Here is a 15572-nt window from a genome sequence, read left to right as displayed (position 1 = left end):
ACTCTCTGTCCTACTGTGCTATTTTATTTTCTTTACAGCACTTGTCATCATCTGAAATTGTCTTATCTGTGTATTGGTTATTTGATACCTCACAGAAGCAAGAGCTCGCCTATCGTGTCCACACTGAATCCCCAGCATCTGCACACTCAAGAAATACTTGTTAAACAAATGAATGAGTGAAATCTTTCATGGCATCTTCATAGCCGAATGGAGAGCCTCCTCCTGGGTGATCCATGGCAGTTTATTTACTCCTGTATGCAGTACTCTTCCTGGTTGTGGTGGTTCGATACGTCAGTGGTCTCCAATGAACATCAGCCCCTTTGTGGTCCCTCAAGTGTAAATTCCGGGATCGCCCATGTGACTCGCTTCGGCCAATGGGACGGTAGCAAGTGTGCTGCGCACAGAACCTTGGTAAGTACTTGAATGCTGGGGGCTGTCCTCTTGGGACACTGTCTCTGAAGGTCTTGAGTTACTCTGTAAAGAGGTCCAGCTACCGTGATGAAGAGAAGAGACCACAAAGAGGGACAAGTGAGCCCAGCCAGCCCCCTTTTCCAGCCATCCTAGCTGAAGCCCTAGAAATGTGAGAGAAGACGCTCTCTTCACTCACCTTCACCACCGGAGATACCAGGTAGGGCGGAAGAACCACCCAGCTGAGCCCAGCCCGGAGTGCAGAGCCAGGAGAAATATGAAATCACTTTAAAAATAAGTTTGACTTGCTTACTTCAGCAGTAAGTAGCTGAAACACCAGCTTACCTTCCATTACGAATGGTCGTGTGTGAGTCTACGACCCAGAGCCCAAGGCAAAGGGCTGCAACATAGTTCCCTTTGTCTTCTGCACTTTGCCCAGCATCCCACACAAATAAAGTCAATAGTTCATTCAGAAGTGTATTGAACTCCTCTCCAAGCTAGTCTCTGTGCTACCTGTGTGATGGAGAGGGTGCCAGTCATCTTCTCCGTGATCTTTAAGGTCATCCCAGAGGTGTCAGTAGGGCCGTTTCCCAGCTTGTCCCTGGTCACAGAGCTTGTGAAGGGCTGCAGCAGCTGGGCCAGCAGGGGTGAGCTTCCTGCAGACTTTGCAGCTGGGTCACTGCCCTCTGCCTGGGCCTTACGTCCTGTACTCTTTCCCTCAGCAACAACTGCTCTCTGGGAGAGAGAGAGAATGGGGTAGGTCTGCCTAAACTTGAAGTTCATTCATGTCTTAAAAAACAAGAAACAAACCCTACTCTATACTGTCCCAAACCTATGTTTTTTGGGGTTTTTTTAATTTTATTTATTTATTTATTTATTTATTTATTTATGGCTGTGTTGGGTCTTCGTTTCTGTGTGAGGGCTTTCTCTAGTTGCGGCAAGCGGGGGCCACTCTTCATCGCGGTGCGCGGGCCTCTCACCATCGCGGCCTCTCTTGTTGCGGAGCACAGGCTCCAGATGCACAGGCTCAGCAATTGTGGCTCACGGGCCTAGTCGCTCCGCGGCATGTGGGATCTTCCCAGACCAGGGCTCGAATCCGTGTCCCCTGCATTAGCAGGCAGATTTTCAACCACTGCGCCACCAGGGAAGCCCCCAAACCTATGTTTAATTAGAAAGTCTTATTTCTTCATTTCTTTTTCCCTCTTGGACGAATTAAATAAATCCAAAGTGATGACACAGTTTATCTCAGGTAGATTAGAAGCTATGATTGGTGATTTGAGAGTTAAAAAATTAATTTTACAGTTAAAAATAAATACATTAAAAAAATTTAAGGGAAGAAGTGGGGGTTCTTTTACCCCCAAACTTTTTATTATTAAAAGAAGTCGAATATGCAGACTTAAAAGACGAAAGAATTGTCATTATGTTGCCATATTCACTTATATGTGAATGTGTGTGTGTGTGTGTGTGTGTGTGTTTTCCTCAAAGATTTGGAGGAAACTTCAATTCTCCAACCACCACAGCACCATCACACCTACAAAAAGTAACCCCGTGAGACAGAGTCTTTGAACACAGGGCTGGGGGGAAAGAGATAACACCTTTGTCTTCGCTTCTTACCTGGGAGCACAGGCTAGTTGGCCAGGGTGCTGGGCCAAGTGTGGGAGGAGGGAACGAGAGGGCTTTCTGATCCTCAAAGGCCGGGCAAAGGCGTGGACTTGGCGCCCTTCAAAGTGGTGTTTAAAACCATTTATGGGAGCGCCCCAGCTCCTGGATTCTGAGCCCGCCTGAGTAACTGCCTTTGCGTTAGCAAGCTCCGGGCTAGCTCACCCATCAGCAGTGTGGAAATGGCATGAAAGATAGAACTGAGTGGGTCTCTGAGAGACAAAACAAACTGTAGCCACAAGTCAAGCACGTGCGGGAAACAGAAAAGATTCAGTGCAAACCATTTCTGCTGTGCATGGACCCAGGTCTTCCCAGGGGGGCGACCTGGGTGGGGACAGTTGGACGGAGGAAGGACATGAGGCTCAGGCAGGGGGAAATTCCTAGCTGTGTTAACTGAGTACGGAATGTGCCGGAGGGGCACCTCGCTCTTCCACCTCTGCCGGCTCGGGGTGGGGGGGGTGCCACAGGGGATGCTTCCTGGCCTGGAAGGTTTTTGCAGAAGCCCTCTGTGCCTTCTCCGCAGCCCTATCTCCGTTCCTCCGCCCCTCTGGCTCCATCTCCCTCACAGACTGTTTTTCTTTATCTGAGTCCCTAAACGTCCTCATCCCTGTATTGCAGAGGCGATATCTGCTTGCAGGGCAGTTCTCGGGCAGGGCCACACGGGGTGGGGTGGGGTGGGTGAGCGTGGCTAGCACATTGTCAGGCACCTTAGAACAGGCCCTAAGTAACCGGTGTCTGAGTCATTTCCTGGGGAACCCCCGCCCTGCTCACAGCTGGGTCCAGCCAATGGGAGATGCCAGTGGGGGCTGGGCAGGCAGGAGGAGAGAGAAACCAGGGTTCTTCTCCCCTCCTCCCTGGCAGGGGGTGGGGTGGGAGCTGACCCTCCTCTGTCGTTCTGGCACCTGCCGACAGCTCTCCCTCTGTGCCCCCGTGCCCAGCAGTCAGCCCCACACCTGAGCCAGCCTCTGGGCTCAGGCAACACCACCCCTTGTCCTGGGGCAGCAGAGGTCTCCCTGTTGCTGCTGCTGGTTTCTGGGTTCCCTGCCTCCTGCGTGGCTTCCCAGCCCTTCAATCACCTGGGAGATCAACTCCTTGTATTAAATTCTGTCTGTTCGAAATACCTACAGTGGTTTCAGTTTTCCTGGCTGGACCCTGGCTGGTACACATGGTAAGTGTTCAGATCAAGTATGTAGTAAATGGATAACTCAGCAGGCTTGGGTAGCCCAAACCCTGCACATTCCATGGAAAGCACTGCCCTTGACTGGCTCCTGGGAGCTAACCTATAGACTCTTGGAATATCCCGCCTGGTAAGAGTGCCTTTGTGTATCTGGAGTCTGGGGCCACGCCAGACAGCTAATGCTAACAATATGATTTATGTATGGTGAATGCTTATTTTTATTTGCCTGGGGCCTTGGGCCACACTGTTTTAGTTCGATGTGGTTGGGGGGTGGTAGTGGAGACCGAATACCTGTGGTCAGTCATGGGGTTGCTCCCTGCCTACGAGACTGGCCCTCCAAAAAAACCCCGAACTCTGAGGCTCAGATGAGCTTCCCTGGTTGGCCACATTTTGTGCATATTGTCACACATGGTCGCTGGGAAAACTAAGTGCTGTCTGCAGGTCTCCTCTGGGTGAGGACAGCCAGACGCTCTCACTTGGTCGCTCCTGGACCCCGCTCTGTCCATTTTTTCCTTTGCTGATTTTATAAATTTATTTATTTATTTTTGGCTGCATTGGGTCTTTGTCGCTGCGCGGGGCTTCCCCTACTTGTGGCGAGTGGGGGTTACTTTTCCTTGCGGTGCACAGGCTTCTCACTGCAGTGGCTTCTCTTGTTGTGGAGCACAGGCTCTAGGCGTGCTCCACACGTCAATAGGCATCTACTGAACTCTTCGACTAAGTGACCATTTGCTAGCCAGGGAGTGACTGGAGAAGGTTCGTGTGGGTGAGGCCACTGGAGCTGCAGAGTGAGGGAGGACCAGGGGTAAAACAGGGCGGAGGCGACTGCAGAAGCCCAGAGAGACAGGCTGGCGCGTGGACCGGGGGTGGCAGTGGGGAGGGAGAGACAGGGTGGATTCAAGCCACCACATGGGAAGTGGCTGCTGGGCCTCTCCGCTGGGAATCCAACCCCCCTTCCCCAAACCGGTGGTGTCCCGGCTTCAGCACTGAGGTAGGTGATACTGGATAATTAGAGTGAGAAACACAGCATCCTCTGGTCCCTTCCTTCCCCTTGCTTCACCCACCCCAGCAAATCACGTCATGTCTGCTTCTGAAATAGATCTGCGAGGGCCCTCTTTTCTCTCTCTCCACCTCCACCACCAAAGTGCAGACCGGCACCCCCTCTGCCTCTGCACCACCCGCTCTGTCCCGGGATGCTCGCCCGCTCTGTCCTGGGATGCTCGCCCGCTCTGTCCCGGGATGCTCGCCCGCTCTGTCCCGGGATGCTCGCCTGGCCAGTTCCTTCTCATCCCTCTGGCTCCGCGCGAGATGTGGCTCCTCAGAGACGCTTTCCCTGCCCACCCAGGGAGAGGAGGCCACGCCGTCCTCTTCTACGGCCTCCTCTTTTGTTCTCATTTACAACTTTTCTCACTTTCTCCGACAATCACAGCTAGGACTTGTTGAGCATTTACTGTGTGCCAGACACTGCTCGAAGCATATTACTTCATCTTAGCTCACTTGGTCCTCGTTTACCCAATTCCATTTTAAATTAACTTTACAACTAAGGAAAGAAGTTTAAAACTACTGCCTCAACACACCTGCGGGCACGAGGAGGGCAGGGAGCCCGCCTGCCAGGTTATTGCTGATCCAGAAGCCAGGCACACAGCCGGGTCCATAAGCAGGAACTCTGGATGTATCTGCTGGAGAGGCAGAGAAGCCTGCGGATGGACTGGATGTGGAGACGGGGAAGGAAGGTGTTGAGGGTGGATCTCGGTCTCTGAGTGAGGCAACCGGGTGGCACCATTGACAGAGGTGCGGAGGTCTGCCGGGTGAGCCGCTGTGCAAACCCTGTGCAAAGCCCTCTCTGAACGTGGGCTGGACCTGATTACTTGATTCTACCAAGTAGGACATGACAAAAGTGATGTGATGTCACATCTGTAGTTAGATTACAAAAAATTCTGACTTCCATCTCACTAGTAGACTCACTCTATTGCCCTCCTGGTTTGCACACTCTAAGGAAGTGAGCCGACGTGGAGAGGCCCGCATGGCAAGGGGCCGAGGGCAGCGTCTGGCCAAAGCCATTGAACGACAGAGGCCCTTGGGCCAGTGGCACACAAGGAACTGAATTCTGGCAACAGTCACGCAATCTTGGAAGACCTTCCCCCAGCCTTCAGATGAGACCCCAGCCCCTGTGCAGCCTCGTGAGAGAGCCTGAAGCAGAGGACCCGGCTGAGCTGGGCCCAGATTCCTAGTCACACAAACTGTGGGGTAAGAAATGGATGGTTTTTTATTTTTTATTGTGGTGAAAAGCAGGTAGCATAAAATTTACCATCTTAGCCTTTTGAAGTGTCCTGTTCAGTACTGTGAACTACACGCATATCGCCCCAGGGCTGAACTTCCTGGGGGTTGCCAAGTCCCAGGCCCTTTACAAGCTGCACCAGGGTCACCCTCCAGGGGAATGCCAGTACCGGGTCCCTGCACATGAAATGTGTCCCCGCCTTAGTCACACAGTGTGACTTGTGTACACGCCACGATACCATGTGTGTGTATTTTAGCTGTTCGTGCAAAGGCAGACTTGCTCTGGGGCCTTTCTGACCACAAAATCCGCGGAACCACGTACAACCCAAGGTTGGTGGGCCCCGCGGGGTGGGTGTAGGGCTTGGAGAGCTCATCACAGGCACTCCCTGTTGGTTTATTGAGCTGTCACTATTTTGTCACTGTCCTCCAGTCTGCTGGCGGGTGGAGATGTGCTCAACCCTTTCTATTCACTGTCACCAGCTCCTGGTGAGTCACTAATAAACAATCCAGCCCCGCCACCCCTCCTGGAGGGTGAGAGCCTGCAGAGGACTGCTTCTCCTCCTACTTTGCAGCGACAGGAAAACTGTCTCTGGGGAACCTTGAAGCTTTGTTGCAGGCCTATCAGGCTTACAGACACACATCCAGAGAAGAGCAGGATGGGTGTTAATTTTGTTGCTTGGGAACTGAGAAGCCACAAGAAGCTGAGTTGCCTGACACTCCCAGTCCGGGGCTCTTTCATCACACAAAAAGAACACCATGCATTTGCGTGCGGACACTGATTTGACTTCAGATGTTAAGTTTTTCTTTTCAGTCAATCAGCAGTGATCAACGTGAAGGAATGTCTTATTGCAGAAGAAGAATAAACATGGGGTCACTCAGAGCAGGGCTGGAGTCTGGGCTCTGTCATTCATTCATCCCACTGCTATTTACTGACCACTTATTATGTGCCAATTGTCAGGAATATGCCAGACAAGGAGCTGCCTTCGCAGCTGAAGTGGAGAGATGACAGTACACAAGTGTGATGGTTAACTTTATGTGTCAACTTGACTGGGCCATGGGGCACCCAGATATCTGGTCAAACATTACCCTGGGTGTGTCTGTGAGGGTGTTTTTGGATGAGATTACATTTAAACCACCAGACTGAGTAAAGCAAATTGCCCTCCCCAACGTGGGTGGGCCTCACCCAAACAGCTGAGGGCCTGAGTAAAACAAAAAAAAAAACTGAATAAGAGGGAACTAAACCTGCCTAACGGCCTTTCAAACGAAGATATCAGCTTTTTTCCTGCCTTTGGACTCAAATTGAAACATCAGCTCTTCCTGAGTCGAGACTGCCAGTCTTCAGACAGAAACCACTACTCAGCTCTCCTCCTCCTCAGACCTTTGGACTCGGACCAGAACTTCATCATCGGCTCTCCTGGGGCTCCACATTGCTGACTCACCCTGCAGGTCTCGGGGACCTGCCCACTCCCATAACTGCACGAGCCAATTCCTTACAGTAGATCTCAACCTCTCTGTCTCTCTGCCTCTATATATACACACACACAAACATACACATCCTATTATTTCTGTCTTTTTGGAGAATCTTGACTAATACGACAGGCCAACAAATGATCAACCCGGACAGTGATAAATTGCCATGAAGAAAGTAAAACAAGATCGTGGATAAGAGAGGGGGTGGTACTTTAGCCACAGAAGTCAGGAACGCCTCTCTGAGCAGGTGGCCTTTCAGCTGACCACAGCAGGAGAGCAACAGGCACATAAAAGCTGTGGGGGACGGGCTGGGCAGAGGCCTTGCCCACAGGGCAGGGTCACGGAGAGCTGGAGGAACAGGAAGAACCCCAGCGAGGTTGGAGGGGACCATGGCAGGAGAGTGAGGCAGGATGCAGGGCCTCACAGGCCACGGGGGAGGAGTCTGGATTTTATTCCCAGTGTGAGGGGAATCCTCTCGAAGCTTTTCTACTTTTTTTGGGGGGGGGGGGACCGCACCTCACAGCATGCAGGATCTTAGTTCCCTGACCAGGGATTGAACCCGTGCCCCCCGCAGTGGAAGCACGGAGTCTTAACCATTGGACCACCAGGGAAGTCCTGGAAGCTTTTAAGAAGTTGCTAACCCTCTGGCTGCTTTGTGTCCCTAGCTTGCTGTGTGATCTTGAGCAAATGAATGTACCTCTCTGAGCTTCAGTTTCCTGGCGTTGTCGTGACGATCAAATGAGATAACATAAGAGAATGAGCTAGCGTCCTGTCTGGCGCAAAGAAGCGGCTGTGGAAATGTCAGTTTCTCTTGCTGGTTGTTCAACGGGGGCACTGATTGGTAAATGCTGACATTAGAACTAGTTGGGGAAGTAAAACTGACATGAACTTTCTGGAAACAGGGGCAAAATGTATACCAGAGATGTTTATCACAATGTTGTTTACACGTGGAGAAACTGGAAACAGCTAAATGCCTGAGAGGAAGACGCTTTGGTGCATTAAAGCTAGAGGTGTGGGGACTTCCCTGGTGGTCCAGTGGTAAAGAATCCACCTTGCAATGCAGGGGACACAGGTTCGGTCCCTGGTCAGGGAACTAAGATCCCACGTGCCGCAGGGCAACTAAGCCCGTGCGCCACAACTACTGAGCTCGGGTGCCTCAACGAGAGAGCCCGCGTGCCACAAACTACAGAGCCCATGCGCTTTGAACCCCTGCACCACAACTACAGAGCCCATGCACCCTGAAGCCTGCACGCCACAACTAGAAAAGAGAAAACCCACATGCCACAACTAGAGAGAAGCCCACGCACCACAACTAAGACCTGATGCAGCCAAAAATAAATAAAATTTAAAAATAATAAATACATCTTTAAAAAAAAAAACTTGTAGTCAGACAGACTTGGGTTCAAACTTTGGCTCTTCCGCTGCCTCCCCCGGGCAACTTTTGGCAAATCATCAAATTCTGTAAGCTTCAGTGAACTTGGAAAATGGGGACCGTAAGAATTAAATTAGAGAGCTTGTGCAGCCCATAACACAGTACCAGGCACCTGTCAGAGACACCGGGGGAAATGCAAGTACCAAGGTTACCTTTATTTTTTTAAATATATTTATTTTTTATTTTATTTATTTTTGGCTGTGTTGGGTCTTCGTTGCTGTGCGCGGGCTTTTTCTAGTTGCGGTGAGTGGGGGCTACTCCTCGTTGCAGTGTGTGGGCTTCTCATTGCAGTGGCTTCTCTTGCTGCGGAGCATGGGCTCTAGGCGTGCACGCTTCAGTAGTTGTGGCACGCGGGCTCAGTAGTTGCGGCTCGCGGGCTCAGTAGCTGTGGCGCACGGGCTTAGTTGCTCCGCAGCATGTGGGATCTTCCCGGACCAGGGCTCGAACCCATGTCCCCTGCATTGGCAGGTGGATTCTTAACCACTGCGCCACCAGGGAAGCCTGATTTAATTCAATTCTAATTAAAATCCCATGGTTTGTATATGGAACAAGCAGAGGCAAGACATGCTCTGAGAATAAGATGGAAGGACTTGCCTTCCTAGATACTAACATCAACGCTTATCCTGACTATGATGATTAATGCGGTACGGAATTGACACAGAGATAGACAGACTGACAATGACACAGAACAGGAAGCCCAGAAACAGACCCACAGAGATGGCCCTTGATGGATAACATACAAACAGAATATAAATGGAAGTTTGATATGGGGCAAAAATGGCATTGCAAATCAGTGTGGAAAGAAAGGATTATTCAATAAAATGTGTTAGGCAATTGATTATCCAAATGGAAAAAAAATGAAATTGACTCCTTACCTCACACAATAAAAAAAAAAATTTATGATGAAGTCAGAACTTAAATGTGAAAGGCAAATTTAAAATCCTTGGAAGAAAACATAAAACTGTGCTGTTCGATACAGCTCAATATAAAAAAAACAAACAACTCAATCAAAATATGGGCAGAAGACCTAAATAGACTTTTCTACAAAGAAGATACCCATATGGCCAACAGGCACATGAAAAGATGCTCAACACTGCTAATCGTTAGAGAAACACAAATCAAAACCACAGTGAGGTATCACCTCACACCAGTCAGAATGGCCATCATCAAAAAGTTTACAAATAATAAATGCTGGAGAGGATGTGGAGAAAAAGGAACTCTCCCACAGTGTGGGTGGGAATGTAAATTGGTGCAGCCACTATAGAGAACAGCATGCAGGTTCCTTTAAAAAAAAAAAAACTAAAAATAGAACTACCATATGATCCAGCAATACCCCTCCTGAGCATATATCAGGAAAAGACGAAAACTCTAATTCAAAAAGATACTTGCGGGTCTTCCCTGGTGGCGCAATGGTTAAGAATCCGCCTGCCAATGCAGGGGACACAGGTTCGAGCCCTGGTCAGGGAAGATCCCACATGCCGCAGAGCAACTAAGCCCGAGCGCCACAACTAGTGAGCCTGCGCTCTACAGCCCGAGAGCCACAACTACTGAGCCCACGCACCGCAACTACTGAAGCCCACGCGCCTAGAGCCCGCGCTCCGCAACAAGAGAAGCCACCGCAGTGAGAAGCCCGCGCACCGCAACGAAGAGTAGCCCCCGCTCGCCGCAACTAGAGGAAGCCCGTGCACAGCAATGAAGACCCAACGCAGCCAAATAAATAAATAAATAAATGAACACACACCTGTAACTACTAACACCCCCCCCCCCAAAAAAAACCCCTGGAAACAATTTAAATGCCCAGCAATAAGAAAACAGGTAAGTATGTTATGGTTTATTCACAATGGGGTATTATATAGCAGTGAAAATGATGAACCACAGCCAAGCATACTCAGGATAAACCTTGGACAGTGCTGAGGACAGCAAGTCACAGAACACTACCTATTGTGTGATACTATTTTCATGAAGCCCAGAAGCGAGCAAAAACTACAGGGTTCATTAAGCGTCTACACGTACGTGATTTTTTTCAAAAGGCAGGGAGACAATAAACTAAAACCTCACGATGATAGTTACCTCTGGGCATGGGCAGGGCATGACAGTGCGGGGGGACTCTGGTTATTGGTAATGTTCTAGGTCTGCACTTGGGAGGTGAATTCTTGGGTGTTATTGCATTGCTATGCTCTAGAACTTACATGTGAACATATACTCTTTCGTATGCATCAAATATAAATAAAAAAGTAGTAAAGGAAAAAAAGTGGCCAATTTTCTCCTTTTTTTTAAAACTTTGTTGTATTGTTCTAATGTTCCCTCCCCTCAAATACATATGCTTTTTATCCCAATCAGAAAAAAAAGAAATATATTAAATTACCTGGGAAATGTCTCTTGATAAATTCAGGAGTCGTTTGCAAGTGGAATTGTGCTAAAGGGCTCAAAAGAAATGGTGTAAGAAAGCGTATCTCGGTGGCCATCTAATAACCGTGTGTCCAGGGCAAAGCTTCCTGAAGGTGGCTTCACCCTGAAACTCCCTCTCAGTTGGTGGATTGGGGTTCAGGGAAGCAGCAGTCTTTGGAAACCCAGCTCTGTCACTCAGCAGCTGTGTCTCCTTTGGACACAGACGTAACCTCTCTGAGATTCATTTCTGTGACTATGAAAGCATAATGATGTTTACTTTGAACTTTCTTCTGGTGGTTAAGGATAAAATACATGAAGTGTCTGTCCCCTGGTGAGTCCTTGCTAAATGCCAGCACTTGCATTGTGATCCCCTGCCTCAATAATGATGGTAGCTTATTAAAGAGTAGCCCTTGACAGTTTGCAAAGGTGTGCATTGGGAGGGGGGGTTATATTCTTTATCTCATCCTTAAAAAGTCTAATTTTTTAAAATTCTTTTGGCTTTTTTTTTTTTTTTTTTTTTTTGCCCACGCTGCGAGGCTTCAGGAATTGAACCCGGGCCCTCAACAGTGAAAGCGCCAAGTCCTAATCACTGGACTTCCAGGGAATTCCCAAAAAGTCTAATTTTTATTACTAATAATGACTTACATGTCTAGAGCACTGGCTGTGTTTATAAGCATTATATAATAGTGGGTCCTCAGTAAGTGCTGAATGAATGAGCGCATGAGTGAGTGAGTGAATGAATGAATGCTCTCAAAGCGGGAGCAGAGAAGAAACAGGGAGAACTCTCTTATAAGGCTAGAAGCCGCCCCTAAAGCAAAGGCAGCCGTGAGTCTCCCTGTTACCTTGGGGACAGACAGGGCAGGCCCAGGACTCTGCCTGGAATCATGCTGGTGGGCAGCCAGGGCCTGGCAAGGGGCCCTGCTCTTGGCGAGAGGTCCTGGCAGAACCTCCTCCTGCTGTGGCTTCTGAAAAACTAGAGGTAAAAAGAGAGAGTTGGTGCCACCTGGAGGGCAAGAGTGGACACCTCAGAGGAAGGCTGGGGAAATTCTTAGTACAAAACAGTTTTTTTTTAGTTTGGGGTGGGGTGTGGTGTCTGTGTGGTGGTAGTGGTGGTGAGAAGGTACCATTAAAATAATCTCTGCCTTTTTAAATTAAATGTTTATTAAGGTACTTGTAGATTCAGCTGCAGTTGTGAGAAATAATGCAGAAAGATCTTTCTTACCCTTTGTCCAGTTTCCCCCAATGGTAATATCTTGCAATACTATAGTACATAGATCAATGGAATCGAATTGAGAGTCCAGAAATAAATTCACACATTTATGGTTAATTGCCCTTGAAAAAAGTGCCAACACAATTCAATGGGAGAAAGAACAGTCTTTTCAACAAATGTTGTTGGGACAACTGGATGGCCACATGGCGAAAGAATGACATTGGACCGAACCTCACACCTTATACACAAACTAACTCGAAATGGGCCAAAGACCTAAATGTAAGAGGTAAAACTATAAAACTCTTAGAAGAAAACATAGGGATAAATCTTCATGACCTTGGATCAAGCAATGATTTCTTACATATGACACCAAAAACATAAGCAACAACAACAACAAAAATGAATAAATTGCACCTCATCACAGTAAAAAACTTTTGTGCTTCAAAGTACACCATAAAGAAAGTGAAAAGACAACCCATGAAATGAGACAGAGTATTTGCAAATCATATACCTGATAAGGGCCTAGTATTCAGATTATATAAAGAACTCATAACTCTATGATAAAAAGATGAATAACTCAATTTAAAAATGGGCAAGGGATTTGAATAGACATTTCTTCAAAGAATACAGATGGCCAAAAGCACCTGAAAAGATGCTCAACATCGGGGCTTCCCTGGTGGGGTGGCACAGTGGTTGAGAATCCGCCTGCCAGTGCAGGGGACACGGGTTCGAGCCCTGGTCCGGGAAGATCTCACATCCCGCAGAGCAACTAAACCCATGCGCCAAAACCACTGAGGCTGCGCTCTAGAGCCCGTGAGCCACAACTGCTGAAGCCCACGTGCCACAACTACTGAAGCTCATGAACCTAGAGCCCGTGCTCTGCAACAAGAGAAGCCACTGCAATGAGAAGCCGGCGCACCGCAACGAAGAGTAGCCCCCGTTCGCTGCAACCAGAGAAAGCCCACACACAGCAATGAAGACCCAACGCAGCCAAAAATAAATAAATTAATAAATTAATTAATTAAAAAAAAAAGATACTCAACATCATTAGCCATCAGGAAAATGCAAATCAAAACCACAATGAGATACCACTTCACTCCCACTAGAATGGCTGTAATCAAAAAGTCAATAAATGTTACTGAAGATGTGGAGAAATTGGAAACTTTAATACACTGCTCGTGGGAAAATAAAGTGGGGCAGATGCTTTGGAAACCAGGCAGTTTTGCAAAAAGTTAAACAGAGTTATCATATGACCAGCATTTCTACTCTTATATGCTCAAGAGAAATGAAAACATGTGTCACACAAAAGCTTGTACACAAGTATTCACAGCAGCATTATTCACAAGAGTCAAAAAGTGGAAACAGCCCAAGTGTCCATTAACTGATGAATGTTAAATAAACAAAATGTGTGTGTGTGTATATATATATATTCATAAATGCAATAGAATTCAGCAATGAAAAAGAATGAAATACTGATTGATGCTGTGACATGAACCTTGAAAACACTATGCTAAGTGAAAGAAGCAGACACACAAAAGGCCACATTGTATGACTATTTACATGAAATACCCAGAACAGGCAAATCCACAGAGACAGAAAGTAGATCAATGGCTGGGGCGGGGAGTGAGGGATGGTGAATGACTAGTAATGGAGACAGATTTCTTTGGGGTGGTGAGAATGTTCTGGAAGTAGTGGTGATGCACGCTCAACTGTCTGAATATACTAAGAACCACTGAAGTGTACATTTATAAAAAGGTGAATTTTAAGGTATGTAGATTATATCTCAATTTTTCAAAACGAGTAAAGTTAATAAAAAAACAATACCACAAGCAGGATATTGATATTGGTACAACCTACTAATCTTATTCAGATTCCCTAATTTCTCCTGTACTTTCAGTATCCTGTGTTTCTACAAAGGACTCAGCAATTATCGTGAAGAATGTATATTACAGGGACTTCCCTGGTGGTCCAGTGGGTAAGACTCCACACTCCCAGGGCAGGGGGCCCCGGTTCCAAAATAAATAAATAATAACTAAATTTTTTTAAAAAAAAGGAATGAAGTACTGATACATGCTGTAATATGGATGAACCTTGCAAATATTTTTTAAAAAAGAATGTATATTACAATTAAAAAATAATAAAAACACTACAATTACGTATTAGCTTATACAGAAAGCTGGACTCACGACCCACAATTCTCATTATAAAAAGGAAGTATTATAAAAATTGCCCTTGGTATATAGTTCTATAGAATTAATATCATAATATAAAAGGATAGTTATCTCAACGCACTTTACCTGTACTTCACGATCTTAACACAACAACGCAAATCTCTGGGGTTCTTTTCTGGTTTTTAACCATGAGGCATACTTATTTCACCTTAATTACGAACACTTTTACACCCTGCTTTTCCCTTTTAACGTCTCATTTTGCTTAAGAGGTTTGGATACTGCCTCCCAAGTCCTCAGAAATATCCCTTTATAAGGGTGTGGAATATTTCATCCGATGGATGCACCACAATTCCCTTAATCATCCCCTTACTGATGGGCATTTAGGGTGTTTCCAGTTATCTTGCTGCAAACTGCTGCAGTGAGCAACTTGATTTTCTTCCTTTGGATGATTTCCCCCGGATAAGGAAGGGGTGGGGTTACTGATTAAAGATTTTGCACATCTTTTTGGCTCTTGACAATTTCACGTTGGCGCAAGACCCCCGCCTACCCTCCCCCGCGGCCCCGGGCCCCGGGCCCCAGCTTCTGCGAAGCCGGACTGCAGAGGCGGGGCCCCTGCGCATCCGGGGTCCCCGCGCGTTGCGGTCCACGCCCCCCGCACCTTGGGCACCGCCCGCGCCGCGGCTCACCTGGACTCCTCCCCTCGGGCCAGGGGACTCCGTCTCGGTGTCGCGCAAGTCCTCACCTTGGCCTCGGGGTGTCTTCCCAGGTCGGTGTAGGTAACCCTGGGCGATGTCTGTCTCTCTTTCGCGTCCTTTCCCGCCCCCAGCGCCAGGCGGCGCATCCAGCAGGTGCTCGATAAATACCCACAGATTTAAAGAGCAAGTTGACGTTGCCGCGCCCACCTTTCACTAAAGTCAGATCCCTGGAAGTTAACCAAGTACCAAGCAGTTCGCACCGGGAGCGGATGTGAGGGGGGTGGGCAGAGGTGAACTGTAGGAGCCCATTCATGCAACAATTGTCTGAGCACCTACTGTATGCCAACATCATCCACCGCAGGGAATAAAAGACAGTCAAAGCGGTAAAGTTAAGAATGTACTTAGTGTGTCAGACGGCGATTCGAGGTAGGCAGAGAAATCCGGCAGGGGAGGGGCTGAAGTGAGGCGAGGCTGGCGGGCCTCCCGGAGGCGGTGACCAGAAGAGGTAGCACCTCGGAGGTGGGCGGCTGCTCGGGCCAGCGTGCTAAGGCCTCGCCTCCGAAAGCACGTTTAAACTCCCGCCACAGGCAGTGAGGCGGGAACGAATGTACCGAGATGAGGGCGTAAGGCCCCGAATTAAGCCCCGGCCCCTCCCGGCAGGGACGGGGTTAATGCCTGAGGGGGCGAA

The 15572-nt window shown here is 48.2% G+C and overlaps 1 protein-coding gene across 1 annotated transcript in view; it reads right to left on the bottom strand.

Annotated features, from left to right (window-relative positions):
- CNBP (CCHC-type zinc finger nucleic acid binding protein) overlaps positions 1-15524 on the bottom strand; it is a 55094-nt gene extending 39570 nt beyond the window's left edge. Inside the window, exon 1 of the mRNA XM_082345328.1 lies at positions 14876-15524. The gene's annotated coding sequence lies outside the window, so the exon portion shown is untranslated. The remainder of the gene's footprint in view (positions 1-14875) is intronic.
- Positions 15525-15572: the final 48 nt, after the last annotated feature.

The sequence above is a fragment of the Balaenoptera borealis genome, assembly GCF_965194805.1.
Source record: "Balaenoptera borealis genome assembly, chromosome: 12".
In the NCBI taxonomy this organism is placed as follows: Eukaryota; Metazoa; Chordata; class Mammalia; order Artiodactyla; family Balaenopteridae; genus Balaenoptera; species Balaenoptera borealis.
This window is presented reverse-complemented; position numbering and strand designations above follow the sequence as displayed.